The sequence below is a fragment of the Anser cygnoides genome, chromosome 1 (assembly GCF_040182565.1).
Source record: "Anser cygnoides isolate HZ-2024a breed goose chromosome 1, Taihu_goose_T2T_genome, whole genome shotgun sequence".
Lineage (NCBI taxonomy): Eukaryota > Metazoa > Chordata > Aves > Anseriformes > Anatidae > Anser > Anser cygnoides.
The window spans coordinates 120,702,240-120,720,560 of NC_089873.1; the positions used below are offsets into that span (position 1 = coordinate 120,702,240).

The window sequence follows — 18,321 nt, forward strand, 5'->3', positions numbered from 1 at the left end:
GTGTCCGTCGGTCCGTGGTGGGTTGCCTCTGCCGAGCGTAGAGAGAGCAGGGCCGCGGGATCGCGGGCATCGCAGCTCTTTTGTGGAGCGGGGGAAGGGTGCGGAGCAAAGCAAAGCCAAGCGGGGAGATTTGTCATTCTCCTTTGTACGAGAGAGAGCGCGGCGCTCGGTCCGTGAACCGAACGCGTTCTCGGGCTCTTCTGGGGAGAGGGGAAGAGGGGGGGGTGGAAATAATGGATCTCCTGTCAACAGAGTAGCCCTGAACTGCGAACTAAAATTATGGTACTTGTGCTATGCAAAACCCCCTTGATTGCGCGGGGAGTTCGCATGGCGGTGTAACAATATGCTGGCACCGTGTCAGGTCTGAAAGCGCCGCAGACCCCGTATAACGCCAATTGAGGCTTGTCTTGTTTTGTTATTCAGATTTCTACACTTCCATTAAAAACAGCCTTACAATAAGCAATGATAAAGGTCTGATTTAAGACACACTCAAGCAGGGCAATTCAGAGCTTAGGACAGTGATCTGTTATTTATAGGCTTTTCCTAGCACTCATCACCAGGCTGTCGGAGCACCTCGCTCGCATTAATTCATTTTACCTTCGCAGCACCCGGCTCCCCTCTCCCTCGTTCCCCGAGCCCAGGAGACACGGGCTCTCCGCTCGCCGTGTTCCCGGCAAGGGAGGGAGGCCCGGAGGGGGCCGAGGCCCGGCCTCTCGGCTCGGGGGTCCCGACCCCCAACTTTTGGGGCATGCGGAAGGCAGTCTGGAGCTGCTGGGAGCCGAGGCGTGCGGGCCGGGGGCACGGGGAGGGGAGGAGGGGGGGCTTCCCATTAGAGGCCTCGCTGGAGGTAAATGAGAGCCAGAGTAAAGCCGTCCCATTTGGAAGCCTCCTGCGAGAAGTCCATTCTGCCATTAACAATGGATTTGTCTTTACGAGGAGGTTAAGTGCTTAGCATTATCGGAGCAGCCGTTCGCGCGAGCGCATCCTCGCCCGGCTCCGCAGCAGCAGCAGCATTAGCAGCAGCAATAGCAGCAGTATTAGCAGCAGCAGCAATAGCAGCAGCAGCAGCAGCGCGGAGCGCCGAGCAGCTGTGCGTGGAAGCCCCCCCGGCTCCGGGCCGAGAGCAGCGCGCAGCGGCCTGACCCGGGGGTCAGCTCCCCCCGGGGCGTGCGGGAGGGCAGGGCCCGGCGCTGTGCAGGCGGCAGCGAGCTCTGTTTTCCCGGCTTAGCACGGCCGTGCTCGCAGCCGGGCCGAGCCAGGCCGCGGGAGGAGCGAACTGAAGCCCCAATGTGTTGGGCGGCCTCCCCGCCGCAAAGCTCGGGGACCCGGGGAACAAAAAAGGCACAGAGGCGAACAAGCGCGGTTCTGTTCCTCCCCGCCGCGGAGGAAACGGCGTGCACAAAGAAAGAAAAGTTTGACTACGGTTAAAAATTAAAAAAAAAAAAAAAAAAAAGTGGAGCGAGTTTTCTGCGAGATAACTTGAAATCACCGGTTAAAGGAAAAAAAAAAACAACACACAAATTAATACGAGAAACAAACAAAAAGCAAAAAACCACAGAAGAAAACCACCCAAGCCCACGCCGTAGGCAGGCGCATGTGATCTGGACTTTGCCGCCCGGGGGAAGGGAAGCGGGCGACTTTTGTGATGCAAGTGGGGGCCGATGGCACCGCGGAGCCAGCCCCGCGGGGACAGACAAAGCCGGGAGCCAGCGCAGCCGGGAAGCCGCGGCTGCGGCCACCTCGCCGAGAGCCGCGATAGTTCTGCTTTCCTACCGAAAGGAGCGATTTTAACGAGGTTTTCCCTAGGAAAGGGAAGAAAAGAAAAAAAAAAAAAAGCAGAGGCCTTTCCTCCAGCTGTGTGTCTGTAACTCACGTGTGTTCAGTCTAATAACTTTTAATGTCTAGCCCTAAAACGTCTTTATAAAAAATAGCTTTACAGCGTAATAGGCCAGGTGTCCTTCTGCTTGTTATCGGAGATTAAAAAAACGTGTGGCTGCCTTTTTTCACGTGCGTGGCCCGCCGCCCCGGCAGCAAACCCGGCGGCCGCTGCTCGGCCTCGCCCGCAGCCCCCCGGGGGTCGTGCGCCCACCGCCCCCCGGCCCGGGCCGGCCGCTGCCGGGCGAGGAAGGCGAGCGGCGCGGAGTTTCGGGTTTCAGCCGGTGGATCTTTCACTTCTGCTTCGAGACGGGACGACTTCTTCTGAGATACGTAGCGAAAACCCCAAAGCCAGTTTCGCGAAATGCCAGCCGTGACCGGGCTGTGCGCGCTCCGTGCCCCCCCCCCCCCTCCCCGGGCAGCTGGCGACCCTGGCGATTTTCCTGACGTGGCTGAGATTCTCCATCCCCTTTTTTTTTTTTTTTTTTTGGCGGGGAGGAGGAGGGAGCACTTGGCCACGGACAACTTTCGGGAACTCCTGCTCTGCCATCCTCAGAGCCGAGCAGGCAGAGCGCGAGCTGCGCGCTCCCTGCCCGCCGTGCTGCCTCGCTGCGCTCCCGGCAGCCTTTTTCGCGCAGGGGCGCGATTAAAAATCCCCCCCCCCGGGGCTCAGTGTCCGCGCTAAGCTCCAGCTGCTCGGGATCTCCGCTCCCCCGGCCGGGCGGTGCGGGGCCGCCCCGGGGCTCCCCCTGGTCCCCCCCCCCGGGCCGCCGGAGCCTCCGCGCCGCGGTCACCGCGGGACCGGAGCCGGGCGTTACGGACGTGAAATTTACGAGGCGAGCACGGCGAGCCAAAAGTTGCCGTGCCAAAGTAAATAGATGCAGCCGATAACTACCAACCCGGAGATTAAAGGGCTCCTGAACCCGGGCAGAAATCTTAAAGCGGCCGGAGAAACGGCAGCGGAGGGGAATTGCGCTTGAGCCGCCGCGGCGGCCACCCCGTTCACACGCTGCGGAAAGCGCCTTACGGGCTCCCGAAGCCGGATCAGGCGACAGCGCGCTTTAATAAGGTCCCCCCCCCGGCCCCCCCCCCGCCCCGCGCAATGCAGACGTTGACAAACGAGCGTCTTTTTCCATCCCGATTTTAGAGCCGGGAGAAGGGGCCGGGGGCAGGCGCGCACAGCAGCGCGGCCGAGCCGTGCGAAGTTGGGGTGCTGGGGGGGGGGGACACCCCTTTATAGGGCGGGGGGGGTCGTGAGAGAGAGGGGGCGGGGGGCGGCGGGGATGCCCCTGCGCCACGGGGGGACCCCGAGCCGGAGGGTCCGGGGACGGGGAGCCCCGGCTGGGGGTCGGGGGGGTCTCCAAGGGGCGGGTGGCGGAGGGGCCGGGGGCGTCCCGGGGGGGGCGGCATCGCGGCGGGGCCGGGCGCGGAGCCTCGCAGCGCCGTCTGGCAGCGCCGCCGCCGCCGCCGCCGGGGTTTTGACAGCTTGGCGGAGCGGAGTGAGCGGAGCTTTATGGTAATTGCGGTTCTCCACTGGCCTTCTGGGTAGCGAGCGAGGGGAGTATCGGCGGGGCGAGGGGGGGGGAACCGGGGGGGGGCCGGCTTTCCTCTCCCCCGCCGGCCGGGGAGCGCCAAGGGGTCCCCCCGGGGCGCCGCAGCCTGGCAGCGGCGGAGCTGTGCCAGCCGGGGGGGGCGCGCAGGGCAGGGCAGGGCAAGGCGAGGGGCCGGCGGCGGCGCGGCGGGGGGGGGCAAATCAATTAGTCAGGGCGAGGGGGGGGGGAGCGGCGGGGCGAGCCCTGCCTGGGCAGGGAAACGCAGCCCGGGGAGGGGGAAACTTGCAGAGGGAAAAAGCGGTGGCGGCGCTGCTGCTGCTGCTGCTGCTGCTGCTGGCGGCGGCTCCCTCGGTGCAGCGCCTGCCCGGGGGGAGGGGAAGGGAGGGGAGGCGGCGGCTGGAGGAGGAGGAGGAGGAGGAGGAGGAGGGAGAGAGGGAGGGGGGATGCGAGGGGAGCGCAGCGTGCAGCAGACGGAGCCCGGTCTCCCAGCGGTAAGGTGAGGAAGAGCGGCTTTCCCGGCGGACTAAAGAGGGGAGGGGGGGGAGAGGAAGAAAAAAAAAAAAAAAAAGAGAGAGAGAGAGAGGAGGAGAAGAGGAGGAGGAGAATTAAATCCCCAGCCACACACACACAAAGCCGCGGCGGCCAGGGCACGGGAGACGGCGGCGCGGGCGAGATGTGGGGAGCGCCGCGCTCGCCAGCACAGGAACTTCGCCCGGAGCAAGCCAGCAACATGGCGCTGCCAAACCAGAGCCGGCAGCCGGAATGAGCATCGCGGGCTGCTGCTGCTCCCGCTCCCGCCGCTGAGCCGAGCTGAGCGGAGCCGAGAAGCGAAGCCCTTCCCGCGGGCACCTGCCCCGTCGGCGCAGGCGGCGGCCGCGCTCCTGCCCCCCGCGCCCTGCAGCTCCCCGCCCGCCCGCAGCGGGGCAAGCCGCGGCGCACGCACCCACGGAGAAGGGGGAGGGGGGTCAGGAAACTTTTCTCCAACCCCCCCCTCCTCGCACCCCCACGCCCGCCCCCCGACGGGGCTGCCCTTCCGGGGAGAGCAGCGGGGCGAGGCGACGGCGCCGGCGGGACCCACGGCGCGGAGGGCGCACGGCGCGGCAGGAAGGTCAGTGCTCCGCTCCGCGCCCCGCAGCCCCCGGGGGGCCCGACGGGGCTCCCCTCGGTCCCCCCCCCTCCCCCTTTTCCCCCGACGGGGACGCGATCCAAAGTTGCGGCTCGGGGCGGGGGGGCTCCGCGGGAGGACGGGCTGGGGGGACACGGGCATACGCCGCCTCTCCCGGTGCGCCTCCGGGGCTGCGGTTGGCGGAGGGGAAGTTTGGAGGCAGTTGCTGGCGGAGATGCCTGCTCGGGGAGCCGCGGGTGGCGGTGTCCGCTCCGGAGAACCCGTGGGGGGGTGAGAGAAGGAGGCGGGGGGGGGGAACGGAGCTCGGGAAGGCGCTGAGGCAGCGGCCGGGGCGAGGAGCGGGGCGCCGGGACGGGAGGAGGGGGGTCCCCGCTCGGCACCGGGAGGCTGCGCGCCCCGGGGCGGCCAGGTGAGGGCACGGGGAGCCCGCAGCGGTTCCGTGCCCGCGCCGGGGGAGCCCGGGGCTCCGCTGCCCCCTTCCTCCTCCTCCTCCTCCTCCTCCCCGGCGGGGCGGGCGGCGCGGCGCACGTGGGGCAGGGCGGCCCGGGGCTTTCCCGTGCGCGGAGCCGTCCTGGCGTGAGGTCCGGCGTGACACGGAAGTTTAGTCAGCCTTAAAAACGGAGCTGGGAGCTGGGGAGCGAGCCGGAGGGAGGCTCGGGGCTCGCCATCAAAGGGCCGGTCGGAGGGGGCCGGCCGGGCGGGGAGGCAGCGGCGGAGGCTGCTTTGTGAAGCCGGGGCCAAGCGGGGCGGCTCTGCGCAGCATATGAGGCACGCATTTGATGTTCGCGGAGCGAGTCCGGGGGCGAGGGCTGCGGAGCGTTCACGTTCCTCTTTCTTTCTTGGTGTGTGTGTGTGTGTGTGTTTTTTTCTTCGCTTCCCTCCCTCTCTCGTTTCCGCGATGTCTGTCGGATCCCGGGTTCACTGATCGGGGGGGGGGGGGGGGGGGGCGGAGAGCACCTCCCCCTCGCCCCCGACAGGAAAAAAAAAGCCCCGGCCGTAGCGAGCGGTGTAAAACTGACAAAGTGCGGGCACTGGCTTTAATGGTATCGCCTCGGAGCTCCTCGCAGCATTAATTCCCACTAATGAATCTTTTCCAGAAACTCCGTTCATTGCTTTCATCTGCTCTTTGGAGCCTGCAGCTTTTGTATTCGTGTTTGTATTAAAAAAAGGGGGGGGGGGAGCGGGGGGAGTCCAGCCCGCACCACGTAGCCTCGCAGCAAAGCCCGGATTTTCCAAAGGTTTCTATTAACTTTTTTTTTTTTTTTTTCTTCCCTCCCGGGGCCGGGAACAAAGCTGGGGATTGGGGGGGGGGGGGGGGGGGCGAGGTGCGGGGATCCCGGCCCCGGGGGGCAGCTCCCGCCGGTGCCCGGGTCGCGCCGCCCGCCCGGCGCCGCGCAAAAGGCGCGCAAGATGCGCGCTGCTGCCCGCGCAGCCCGGCGCACCGCTTCCTCCCCGCCGCCGCTCTCGCCTCCTGCCGTCCCCGAGACGCTCGCAGGGCTGTCTGGAGCCCGGTGCCGCCGCGCTTGCAACACACCGATTCATTTCCTTTCGCTTCTCCTGCCGAAGCTGCTGCGTGGGTTTTTTTTTTTTTCCCTCTTTTTTTTTTATTTTTTTATTTTTTTCCCCTCCGAGAGGTAGACAGCGCAGCGCTCACCCTAATTGCTTTTAGGAGGATTAGGAGCAAATTCCTCCCCCCCCCCCCCCCCCCAACCTCCCCACCTCTCCCCCCCCCCCGTTGCCTTCGCACGCCGGGGTTGCAGTTTATCCCTGGTGCAGTTCTTTGAATTGCTGTCACAAATAGGTGACTCAGAGTTAATTAGGAAGTATGCACTGGATCAATGGGCTGCACAGCTCATTAGTTATTCCCCAGCCTTTTGCAGCGTTGGACCTCCGGCTCCTTGCGCCGGCTCCTCGCGCCGCCGTACCTCTTCCGTACGCAACCCGGAGGGCTGGCAGGGAGCACTCAGGGTGAGGGGGGGGACCGAGGGGGGGACACACGTTCAAGTTTCCAGGTTGGTTTCTGTGTGGACGCGCGGCCGGATCCGGCTTGCTCCTTCCGTGTGGCCCCCCCAGCCCCTCCCCGGCCGGCTGGCAAACCTGCCTCCCCACCCGGGCGTGGGGGGCCCTCGCCCGCCCCGAGGTCGGAGGGACGAGCCCGGGAATGTTACCAAAAACAAACAGGCACCAAAAAAAAAAAAAGGGGGGGAGAAAAAAAGTGTGCGTGTGTTTATTGGAGCGTACGCTGAGAGAGCAGACAAAATCTCATTTGTCAGGCATGAAGGTGGGCTGTGTGGAAGGCTATAAATATACCGGGGAGGATTGTAGCGCGGTCACTTTTCTGTTCTTCGCCATTTCTAAGGTGAGTGGCGGAGGCTGAGGGACCGGGCAGGGGCTTCTCCTGGTATTGTTTGTCCGCCTGTGATAGATCGGTCTAGACAGCCGCTCAGGCTCCCTGCGAGCTCAGGAACCGGAGCCTGAAAGGGAGAGTGGGGGAGTCGGAGAGGAAAAGGTCACCGCGATATTTTTTTCTTTTTTTTTTTTCCCTTTTTTTTTTTGTTTGGTGGCGGTGGCTGTTAACCCTTAAAGCTGAGAGGGGATCGCAGCTGCCAGCCCCGGCCTGGAAGGAGCGGGGCGCAGCGGTGGCAGGGATGCTGCTGGAGCTGGGGGGGCGCACAGGCAGCGCACCCCCGCGCTGCCCCGTCCATCCAGTTGCTTTTTGAGAGCGGTTTCCCACAACAGGAAAAGAGTTCATGAGGCGAGCGCCGGATTATTTCGTTCCCAGGAGTTTCCTCTTTGGAAACTCCGGGGCGCGCTCGGAGCCGGGGGCGGCCGGCCACGGGACCGGCCGAGCCACCGCAGCCACTCGGACAGCGTGTGGGCGAGTCCTGGCCGGGGGGTGATCCCCGGCCCTCCCCTGGCCTGGCCGTGCCCCCCATGGGCCGCAGTGGAAGCCCCGGAGTGGGGGATCCCAGCCCTGCAGGGAGAGCGAGTTCACACCACCGCCTGCAGCTCCGTCAACTTCTCCCCTCGCAGCGCTGAGCCCGTGGCCACCCGGGGCTGTGCGTGCAGGGTCAGTGGGTTTTCTTTTCTCTGGGCAGCCCTGGCCTCGTGTCCTGCGCGCGCAGCAGCCAGGCACGCTGACCTCGGCGTGTTTTTGGCAGCCCAGTGGGCTGGACGGCGGGCACACCTCGCGGAGCGGGAGGGCAGGCTGCGAGCGGGGTTGGCGTGGCGGCTGGCGTAGGTTTGGGGTTATTTGCGCTGCGTGTGCGTGTTTCCTTTTGTACTGAGACATTCTCGGTGGATGAGATGCGATCGTGCCGTGCAAGCCTGGGCGGTACAGATTAAAAGCAGTTAAGGCTTTAGAGCGATAGATAAAAGCTGGTTTTGTTGGATTCGCCTGCAGCGCAGACCATTCCCATTCCTCTTTGTCTGAGCCCCGGTTCCGGGCGCTACAGCCTTATTGGAAATGCTCCCGAGCAGTCCGCGGAGCCAGGGCAGCAGGCAGCTCAGCGCTTATTTACACGTCACATCTAAATACATCTCTAATTAGATAGAAGCAACGCCGGAAATGGCAGATTTGTTGCATATCTAATAGAGACCAGTACAAACAGACTCAGCGGGGCTTCCCTCCCTACACACCCCCCCCCCCCAAAAAAAAAAAAAAGAAAAAAAGACCTGGAAGACCAGGCTAGTAATCTGAGAGCGAGCAGCAGTGACTTCTTGCCTTTGAGTGCGTTCTGAGCCACATTGGCGAATGTCTCCATTCTAATATTTAAAGCAATATTTAGAATGTGTGAACCGTATGCCCAAATATGGGCTGGGGCTCGAAACAATACTGGTGTCTTGGCTTTATTCCTGCGCGGGTGGACAGCCCAGGCTCCGTGTCACGCACTGTGTCTGCCTTTACCAGGACGTGCCCAGAGCCGTGGCTTCTCAGGCAGTTGGAAACTGCCGTCCCTTCGCCCTCCTCTTCCCCCACCCCACAATAATTCACTTTTTCTAAGGCCATATGAGCATAAAGAAGCCAAGGCTGGTCCCTTTAGAGGGATGCCAAAGCTCTGGGGCAACTGAGCTTCGGGGCGCCCTGTGCAGCCCGCGCGAGCAAACTTTGTAGACCGTGCAAAGTTGTTGACGTGCTTTTGGGTCTTCGTTTGCGGGGAGAGGGGACTGAGGCCACCGTGGCCCAAAATAATGAGTGCTGCACATGCCTAAGTAGTCTTGGCAAGCTGTGGCAGTCGTTTGAAAGGTCCCTCGGCTCTGACCATCGAGTGGCCCCTGCAAAGGCAGGCGAAAGGCCCGCTCCGGCTCGGGTGGCAGCCACATTGCTCCTGGTGTCGACGCGGCTCTGGGTGGTGGTGGCGTGGAGGAGAAGCGGGCTGTGGGTTCGTGAACGTTGGCAGAGGTGTGGGGCTCTTGCCTGGGACTCTGCGGCGTGCTCCTGCCGTGCAGGTGATACACGATGCGCTATCTTTCCCCCGCGCACCGCAATAGATCACGTTTTAGTGCGGGCTCAGAGAGAGCGGCGTGAGGCCGAGTTTAATACTTCCTCCTCAGACCGGCGTGGCTTGAGAAATAATGGATGGCCGGCGCAGGCCTGCTCCCCCGGCTCCTGTTTTTGCAGTAACGTGGAGAGAGCCGAGCGGGCTCGCACGGAGCCAGCCTGGCCCCATCGGCCTCCCGGAGCCGGCTGTGTGTGCGCGCCTGGGTGCGTGCAGGAGCCAGCGCGGAGGCCTCGGCTGCAGGCAGGGGGAGTTCCCGTGGCCGTGAGCAGCCCTGGCTCTGGTTAATCCCCGTGTCCTTTGGCGGAACGGGCTCACGGCGACTGCTGCTCCGGGGCGACCTTTTCCCTCCCACCTGCTCGGGCCGAGCCGTGCAGCACGGGGCCGTCTCTCCCGGGGCAGCGCGTGTTTCCCAAGGGATCCTCCGCTGCCGGCGGCGCTCCTTTGAACCGATGAGCAGGCGAGGTGGGGATGGAAAGGAGGAGGCCAAGCGCTCACGGCGAGCGCAGATTTAGGAAAGTTCTGCTGCTTTCCAGCAGGGAATTCATTTTTCCTTGTTTGCTGGACAGCAGTTCTTGGCAGCGAGGGGATTTTTTTTTACCCTCTTCTCTTCCAACGCTGGAAAAGTTAGCGAGCAAACGCACCTTCCCGTGGGTTTTTGTCAGGCATTGCCTGAATTATTCGGGACTCTCACCCTCGGCGCACAAGCACTCCTCGCAGCCCAGTCCCACCTTGTGAGCTAACAGCTTCAGTGCCGTGCGATTACAGATGCGAGGAAGTCCGCTCGGAGAAGATCCTGACAGCATGAAATATAATTTGTGATCTGAAAGACAGTTTCCAGTATAATCTCATTATGCACCACAGACTCCCGGTGTTATTTTGTAGAAGGCGGACAATGATCAATTTACATTGACCTGGGGCTGGGCGAGCTTTTAGATGGTAATTGCCATATTGATTTGCATGCAAAAAGAAGACCTGCTAAAATTAAAGACCGGAAGCTAAATTAAACTAAATTTATTGTCTAGGTGCAAACTAAAAGACTTGTTAAAGTCTAGGGTAGAGTTGGAGAGCTATGAAATTCAGAGAAGAAATGATCGCGGTCCCGATCGTGCTGGAAAACGAACCTACGCGGCCGAGAACAGGGCTGCAAAGACCCCATTGTGAGCGGAGGCACACAAGCCAGGGCTGCTCCGTGTAAGCCCTGACTCTCTAAACAATCGGAGAATAAAATATCTCCTCTGTCCAATGAAAACCTTGGGCTGAATGTTGGGATTGTCGTGCTAAGGAAAACAAAGCTTTATTTGGATAAGACAATTAAAGTGGAAAGCACAGAATCCACCAGCCACACTGGGAATCGGCAGTATAAAGAGGCGAGTGTGCTCAATAGACCGCTGGGGAGAGGGGGGGGAGGCTCGGGGCTGCGCGGCGCGGCGGAGCCTGCACCGGGAAAGCCTGGCATTGTGCTCAGCGTGCTCCTTGGCGAGGAGGGGCGAGACGGCTTGGAGCGAGATGTGCTCTGCTTTCCGCCGCTCTCCCACGGCTGCGAGCTGCGTCTCTGCAGTGTGGTCGTTCCCCGAGCTCCTCCGGACGGCCTGCGGTGTGTTGCGGGGTGCTGGCTCCAGCAGCTGGTGTGTTACCCCCAAGGGTGGGCTTCTCTTTTCTGTTTTACCCGGAGGAGCACTAGCTCTCACCCCAGGTGCTCGTTCAGCGCTCGGGAATACCTCACCTAGGGGCCTCGCACGTCTTTCGCTATTTGCATATTACAACACATTCGGGCCTGCATCCTCAGATAGAAAAGTCAAATCTCCTCCTCCGCGGGAGTATCGGCGTAGCTGGCGCTTGGCACGGCTGATAGCAGAGAGAAGTACGCCCGTACTTGTGCGGGCAGCGGGCCCCGTGCCCGGGACAGCCGGTGGCTGTCCTTGTGTTTGCGTGGGCCGGGTGCCCCGGGGCTGCCTGTCCCTCACCCGCCGCCCTCCGGCTGCGGGGCATCCCCCGCGCTGCCCACCTGGGGCCGGGGGCTGCTGCAGGGGCTGGGGGAGCTTTGCCTGGAGCTGCAGCTCGGGTCTGGTGTTTGTGCGTGGTTGCGGGTAGGGGCGGAGGAGTGAAATCAAAGCTGGGGGGCGTATTCTCAGCTCTCCTTGAAATTCTCAGAAAACTCGCTAATGGCGCGAGAAGGGATGGGCAGAGCTCCTCTTCTCCGAGTGTAAATTCCTTCCCTGAGCCAAACTTTCTCCACGTGAAAGCTCCGGGCTATGGAGAGATCCTACAGGGATCCCTGATCCCTGGGCAATCCCCTTTGCTCCCACAGCCCAGCGTCCTGGGTTGTGTCTAAGCCTCTCCAGCTTGCCCACAGCAGCAGAGGCTGGGCCGTGTGTGTAAGAAGCCCTTCCCACAGACCACCGTCCCCCTGTCTCACCTTGCTCCGGCCCATTTGCGCTGCCTGCTTGGTGTTTTCCTTCCCTCCCGTTTCAGTAGGCAAGTCCAAAGTGGATTAGCAGAGCCCCGTGCAGAATTAAGCAGCAAAGTTACGCCGAGCTCTGCCAGGAGGACTCGCCTGCCTTACCCGCGCAGACCTCCTGTGCCGTGCCGTGCCGTGCCCTGCAGCACCAGGGCATTTCCCGGCCCGTGGGCAGGGTGGGTGCTCTCCAGGGTCTTCCCGCAGCGCTGGGCGAGGGGGGAAACGGCTCGGGCTAAAGTCGCAAGCAGCGGGAGAAGCCGGAACAATTCTTGCGAGCAGGAAGTGATCTCCCGGGGTGAACGTTTTAATGGAAGTGTAACTTGGCGTTGCACAAAAACCCAACCCAGGGCGGCTGCTGCCAGCTGGGGAGGATGCAGGCAGGGCTCGGGGAGATGCGTGGGAGGCTGAGCCGTGCCGCGCTGCGCCAGGGGCGCCCACGGCGGAGCCGTGCGTGGGGCGCTGCGGGAGGCTGCGGCGCGGCCTGCCCTGAGCAGGCGGCTGAAGGTTGTCTTATTTTAGCTGCAGAAATCTCTCTCTCCCGATCCGTTACTGCGAGATCTCGTTCGCAATAAACTGTATTGGCTCTCCTCTTTATACAAATTGCTGGTATGAAAGAAAACCCAGCCTATATGCATGGAGGCAGGCATGAGCTAGTGAGATCAGGTTTCCGACTGAGCTCCCGGAGGAGAAGTCAGCATTTGATTGAAGCTACACTTGGTTCTTGGTTCCCAGGGGACAGCAGCCCTGAAACACGAGAGCCCTCCCTCCTTTTTTTCTTTCCCCCTTCTCCCTCTCTCGCTCTCTTCTTCCTCTAAAAGCCTTTGTGCTGAAAGAGCCTCGGTAGGCACGAATCGCCCGTCTCTCACCAGAGTGTGTTGCAGCCTTTGCTGACATTGTTTTGTTAGCAGTGGTTTTTACCAGGCCAGCAGATTTCCAGCTACGTATAGGCAATGAATAGTCGATGATACTGACCTGTGAGTAGGCGCTGGCATCGTTTGTCGGCGAATCCGATTCACAAGTTGCTTGGAGACGTGTCGCGGCGGCGCGAAGCGCCCTGCCCGGGGAGGGAGAGCGCTGCCCTTTGGCAAGGCGGGCTGAGATGGAGGCGTCCTTCCAATCACATCTGCTCCTTTCCAAAACTTGTTGTGTGCAAGCACACCATGGAAGTCTAGGTGCCCTCCCGTGGTATCTTCAAGAGTTCGTGCAACACCGGATGCATTTTAGAGCAATTTGTCCTGCCGTGGTTCCCCTTTACAGATAGACTGTTTGGGTAGTGCTCGGTGTCATACCGGGCACGGGAAGGTCTCCTCGGACTGATTTCTTTTTCCCATGCTCCCGCTCGGTGACTTCCACCTCTCTAACTTTGTCGCTGATACAGGAACGCATAAACGCAGGGAAAGAGGAGCGGGGCTTTGCTCCCCGATTCCAGCCACGACCTACACACGGGGCGAGAGCGTGCGGCACCCTGCCCGCTGCCAGGACAGCCTGTCTGTCCGTCTGTCTGTCCTGCCTCCTCTCCCTTCGGAGGGAGCGGGCAGGGGGCTGTGCTGCGTGCAGGGGCTCTGGGCCGCCTGGGATGCCCCCAGGCCGGGGTCGTCGGGGTCCCCGGGGGGGAGCGCGCTGCGGAGTCAGGTACGGGGGTGCTGCGGGGTCCTGCGACAGGGGGAGGCGGGCAGGGGGCCGAGCGCTTGCGGGGGGCTCCTCTCGGCTCCCGGAGCTGCAGCGCTGCCCCCCAAACTCCCCAAACTCGTCGCCTCTCGAGCCCCGCCGGGTATCGCCGCATGGGGTCGATGGGGCGAGGCGTGGCCCCCCCGGAGCCCCCCGGGGCGGCGAGGCTCCGCCTGAACAATCGCCCGAAAGAGGCTGGTTTGGCGGCGGGGGGCGGGGGGCAGAGGGTGTTCCTTGTTTCGAGTAAACCAGCTGCAGTAGTTGATGGTAAAGCAATGAAGGCAGACACAATGCTGCTGTTGTTGGTTTGATCTCGAACTGTGGATTGTTAGTCTGGATTTAACTATGTGGCCAGGGGAGGGGGGGGGGGAATGTGAAGGCTGTTTACAGCTAGTGCAAATAATGTGACAGCTGTTGGAGCGCGAATAGCCCGCGCCTCTCCGCCACTTGCACACAAAAGCTCTCGCTGCGGCCGGGGCAGCTCCCGGGGGCGCCGCCCCGGGGCCCGACGGGGCGCACGGGGGCCGGCCCGGGCCGTGAGCGGCATCGCTCGGGCCGCTCCTCGGCGGGGAGAAGCCGCCTCCGCCTCCTCCTCCTCCTCCTTTTCCTCCTCCTCCTGCTCCTGCTCCTGCTCCTCCGCTTGATTTACAGCGCAAGGGTGCCGGCAGGCCGCCGCGCTCCTCGGCCGGCTCCGCGCCCGGCCCCCGACGGGTTTTGCGGCCGGGAAATCCCCGCTGGCAGCGGCGGCGTTTCGCGCTGCTGGCCCCCGGGGACTTCTCGGGTGTAAGGGCGTGAAGCGGCCCCGGGGTCCCCCCGGTGGGCGCGGAGCTGCTGGCTGCGCTGGGGCATGGTGCCGGTGCCGGTGCGGTGGCTGTCGGTGTTCGCTTTTCGAGCAGTGCTGGTGGAGGAGGAGTTGTTATCCCTCGGGATCGCACCGCGCCATCCGAGATAACCTGGACGTGCAGGAGCCCTTGGAGCAGCTCCTCGGTGGAAAGCTGCTCCTGCATAAATAACCCGAGCGGCTATTTTCTCGTCAGAGCCTCCGCATCTGAGCCCTCTGTTAGATTTTTTCATTATTGTTATTTTTGAGGTGTGGGATATGAAACGCTGCCTGTTCTTGAAGTTGGCTCCTGTATCCAAAGCGATCTGCCGGCCCTTTCAGAAGAGCCTCTGGAAAGTCGAGGGAACTTGGAGAACTGGGTCCCGGCCTATATTTGTACCTGACACAGTTTTGCTACCTACGAGAATCGCTATGTTTTATATAGCAAGTGACCTCCGCGTACTATTATTATTTTTTTTTTCTCGAGGTTTCTCTGGGGGTGGAAAGCAAGGAGGAAGGGGAAATGCTGATCCCCGCACCCTTTTTGTAATTTTGGTCAATGGGTTGGCTGCCTTTATCTATTTTTCTCCAATCTTTTCTTTTTCCTTCCCTTTTGGCCTTGAATGTCCTCTTGGTTCTTTATGGATTACGCCGTGCTATTAGTGGTGAAAGTACGCCAGCACTCATTCAACAATTTTAGCATCAATTCCTATAAACTGGTGTTTTATATGACATGTGCCATTTTTCTGCAAGAATACTGCTTGCGAAACTAGTTTCGCCTTGGAGCAAAGGCGGAAAGATAAACAAGGCTGCATAGCCAAAACACTGGCAATCTCTGCCTCCTTCCAAATCTTTTAAAGTCACGGAGTAATATTTTCAGGATTAGGCTGCTGCCTCTGAGGAGGGAATGTCGCTGGCGTTAAAAAAAAAAAAAAGGGAGAAAAAGCTAATGCAAATTAGAGAAAAATAATTTTCTTTCAGCGATATGCAATGTATTAGTCACTTGTTATCATGCTTAGAGGCAGACCTCATTTGCGCGTCTGCCAACTCGTTCACATCTGCTCAGAGCTGTTCAGGGCATTTTAACCTTGGCGGTGTCGTGTCGTAGTCCCACGGATCAAGAACGAGTAATTAAAGCTCTAAGCAGCAGCAAAAATTCATAGCCGCCCATCTGCAGGCGCAGTTCACTCGCTGCTTTGTTTCGGTGCGGAGCTCCGCGATGGCAGCGCGGGGCCGGCAGCGGGATGCGCGGCTCTGCCGGGCAACTTTCCGCTCTTTACCTTTTTTTTTTTTTTAATTCTTTTTCTTTCATTTCCTTTTTTCCCATGGAAAATACGCGGTTTTTTTTATATCCTTTTTTTTTCTTTTCTTTTTTTTTCTTTTTTCCGCACGCCGTGCGCTGGGAGCAGGGCTGCTTTGCTGCGCCCGCTGTGGACGTGCGACTCTTCAGAAGGGCTGCGGAAGGTGATGTGGGGTTGGGACACGTAGTTGCCGAGACGTTTGCAGAGGTGCTCGCAATGCTGCTTTCGTAACCGAGGAATCGCCAGAAGTGCTCGGGGAAAAAAAAAAAAAAAAACACACAAAAAACCACCACGTTTCCCGGCAAGGAGAAACGTTAGCGCCGTGCGCCCGACATAAACTTTGGGGCGAGGCTGATTTTTGATGCATTGTTTAGGAGAAACCGAGCTGTTTGTTGTTGGGAGGAGAGAGGGGGGGGGGAAAGAAAAAGGGGAGAAAAAGCCCCGACTTCCCAAGCACTTTTTCACCCAAGTCTCCGCGCACCTGGGGCCCGAGCCGGCCCGGCAGGGGCCGCGCAGACAAAGCCCTGCGGGGAGCGGGGGAGCCCTGCAGGCCGGCCCGCTGGCTCCGAGGAGAGCCGGAGCGCCCCGAGCCGAGGATTTTCTCCGCTGGGCGCCGGCCATTTGCTGCAGCAGGCGCGGAGCCGCCGTTCCCCGGCGGGGCTGCCGGGGAGGAGGGGGGGACCGCGGGGGGGTGGGGGGGGAGCCGCTCTCCCCATCCATCAGCCCCTCGGAGCTGTTGCTCCGTAAATGAGGGAACCACAGGCCCTGTCAGCCGCAATTATGCAAAATGAAGTCGTCCGTGATCAATATCTCCCAACGTGCCCGACGGATGCGGGGGGGGGGGGGGGGTGAGGGGGGGCCGCCCCCGCCCGGCGTGCCGCGGCGGCTCCGTGCCGGGGCTCTCGGTGCGCAGGGGGTGGCCGGAGGGAAAGCGAGGGCGCGCGTCCAAAATCAGCCCCACAGCCCCGGGGGGGCGGCTGGAGGGGGGCGTTGGGGGCCGTGCTCCGGTATTTCTGCGGGGATAGGGTCGCGGAAGTGAGCGCAGCCTTTCGCCCAAGTCTCGCTCGCAGGAGCACTCGGACTTCTTTAGGCGAGGTGGGGGGGACCCCCCCCCCCCCAGCCCCCGAAGTTTGCCGAGATGGGAGGGGGGAAGGGGGGCACGGCACGGCACGGCACGGCTCGGTGAATGGCGAGCCCGTCGCGCTGCGCTCGCCCAGCCTCCCGCGGCCGAACAATGGGGGACGGGCGGGGGAAGGGGCTGGCTTGGTGGTATTTTTCTTTTTCTTTCTTTCTTTCTTTATTTTTTTTTTTTCTTCTCTTCCCTTCCCCTCTCTTTTCTTCCTCTCGCCCTCCTGAAAAGCAAAAGCCACGCGGAATAAAGGCAACAATGAGGGCTCCCCGGGCTGCCGAGTGCGCGGCGGGTTAATGGGGTGGGGGCGCGCAGGGCAGCGCCCTCCCTTCCCCTGGCCGCGGCTGCGGGCTGCAATTACCTCGAGTGCGCATTTTGTGCCCGGCGTGTGCGAGGAGGAGAGGAGGAGGAGGAGGAGGAGGAAGGGGGGGGGAGCCGGGGCCGCCCGGGCGCCCCCGCTGCCGCCGCTGCTCCTCCTTCGCAGCCGGGGCTCGGCTGCTGCCTGTTGTCTCTGGCAGCGGCAGCGGAAACCTCGCTCCCGTGCGTGTGTGCGAGCGGGTGTGCGAGGGTGTGCGAGTGTGTGCGTGTCTCTAAAATGGCGCGGACGGCCTGGGTAGGGAGATGCCGCGGCGGGTGGGCGACGGAGGGGGGGCCGGGCTCTCGCCGGGGGGGCCCCGGCTAATGGGGGGGGCCCCGGGGCTCGCCGCGGGGCCACCGCTTTGCGGCTCCCCCCCCCCGCCGCCGCCGCCTCCGGGAGCGTTGTTGGCGGAGGTGCCGGGGAGAACCGCCGGGTGCGGGGGGAAACCCCCGGCCTTACCGGAGCCCCCCCCGGGGTCCCCTCGGGGCCGCGGCGTGCGCTCGGGGCTGGGGGGGGCTTTGCCCACACCGGGCAGGGGGGAGCCGGGTGTCGGAGGGCCGGTGCGGGGCCGCCGGGGCGGTGTTTCCCTCGGATCCCCGGGAAATCCTCGGTGCGGCGACGCCTCCAAGTTGGGTACCAGCCGCCTCGCCTCCCCCCGGGTGTGCGCGTGGGCAGCGGGGGGCTTTGCAGCCCCCTCTCGCGCCCCCCCCCCCCGGCATGCTGTGACCCCCCTCCAGCCCGCGTTTGTCCCGTGCCCTTCAGGTGCTGGCGCTGCCTGTTCCCGGGGCAGCCCGGGCCCCCGGGGCCGCCCCCACGGAGCAGCAGCCCGGCGGGGGCTTTCCCCAGGGCTTCCCGGCGGGCAGCACCCCGTGGGCTCCGGGCAGGGTTATTTGAAGGCTCGCCAGCCATTTTAACTTTCCCTTATTGGCCTCCTCCCCCGCCCCCTTCCCCAGTTCCTAGGCTTATCATTAATTGAAAACTTTTTTTTTTTTTTTTTTTTTTTCCTCCTCCCTTCCCTTTTTGGCTGCAGCCGGCGCTGAGAGCAATGCAATGATTCGCCTCGCAGCATATGGGAAAGGGGGAAAGCGCTGCTGCCGCTACGGCGCAGCGACGGGGCTGTGCAGGGGCCAAGGCGTGACAGACGGCGCGGGGGGGGAACCGGGGAAAGGGGGGGGATTCGCAGCACGCAGCCCCCCCGGGAGCATCGTGGCGGGGGAGGAGGAGGAAAAATCGGGGGGAGATGAAAAGGGGGGGGGGGGGGGAATCTCCGCCGGGCCGGAGCCGGGCGCTGCGCAGCGGCCCCCCCCGCGGCCGTGCCCCCCGTCGGGGGAAAGGACGCGGGGGGAGCCCCGGCGGCTCGGAGCGGAGCGGCGGCCCCGGCTGCCCCCGGCTGGCTCCGCAGCGCTGTGTTTACACGGCAGAAAGTCCCGGTCGCCGTCCCACACGTGATGGGGGGGGGGGGGGAGCCGTCGGGGGGGGGGCTGCGGCAGGAGCCTTAAAATAGCCGCCGACCCCCTTGCGCTCGCCTGCG

At 62.6% G+C, this 18,321-nt stretch overlaps 1 protein-coding gene across 7 annotated transcripts in view; it reads left to right on the forward strand.

Annotated features, from left to right (window-relative positions):
• BCOR (BCL6 corepressor) overlaps positions 1–18,321 on the forward strand; it is a 74,025-nt gene that overhangs the window by 17,502 nt on the left and 38,202 nt on the right. For 5 of the 7 annotated variants that reach the window (XM_048053853.2, XM_048053857.2, XM_048053859.2 and 2 more), the window contains exon 1: positions 3,947–4,536. The exons of 1 other annotated variant lie outside the window; for it this stretch is intronic. The gene's annotated coding sequence lies outside the window, so the exon portion shown is untranslated. Of the gene's footprint in view, positions 1–3,779; positions 3,925–3,946; positions 4,537–18,321 lie in introns of those variants that run through there. One more of the 7 variants, XM_048053854.2, reaches the window with a different exon arrangement.